Source organism: Penaeus japonicus, unplaced genomic scaffold, assembly GCF_977035675.1.
Source record: "Penaeus japonicus unplaced genomic scaffold, GWHDUDI00000001_assembly GWHDUDI00000030, whole genome shotgun sequence".
Classification (NCBI taxonomy): Eukaryota; Metazoa; Arthropoda; class Malacostraca; order Decapoda; family Penaeidae; genus Penaeus; species Penaeus japonicus.
The window spans coordinates 35006066-35006957 of NW_028234432.1; positions in this window are offsets into that span (position 1 = coordinate 35006066).

Consider the following 892-nt stretch of genomic DNA (forward strand, 5'->3'; position numbering starts at 1 on the left):
AAACGAGCTTCACTGACTTTCATGTTATTTTAGTGGATGCATCACATCGAAGTCTCCTGCTCTTATTTATCTAAAATAAGATCCAGCTTCATTGTAGTAATTGTCCCTAGCCAACGGAAACCTTTTAGACACAAATGTAGGCTATGTTTGGACTTGAGTGCTTCAGTGTAGGACGAGAATGAATATGATAGTGAAACTATTGCAGTCTCAGAAATTGCTATATTTATTTGCTAATTTTGAATATATGATACATACACACATATAAATGTGTTTTTGTGTGTGTATGTGTATATATACATACAATATATATATATATATATGTATGTATATTATATATACACACACACACACACAAACACCTTAATATACTCATATATCGCATATCCTACTATAAATATATATATAGTATAGTATATATATATACACTATGGTCATATATTTGTATGTGTGTGTGCTAGTATACTCTCGTATATATTTATGATACCTATATATACACACTTGTTATATAGTTTGTGTAGATTTTAGATGATCACATACATACGCTGCTATTGTTTATATTATCTATATAATATTTATTTATATATTTATGTACACCACACACGTGTCGTGTTGTGTGTTCGTGTGCTGTGTGCTGTATAATATACTATATATAATTTATATATATATATATATATATAATATATATATATAATATATATTTATACATTATCAACATATACATATATATATGCTATATATAATATATATATATATATATCATATATATTATATAATTCTATACTACACCTTATATATATATACCTTATATAGCACTATATTATATATATAGTATACATATATCTTGATACTACTAGTATATGATATAGTACTATAGGTGTAGTGTGTGTGTGTA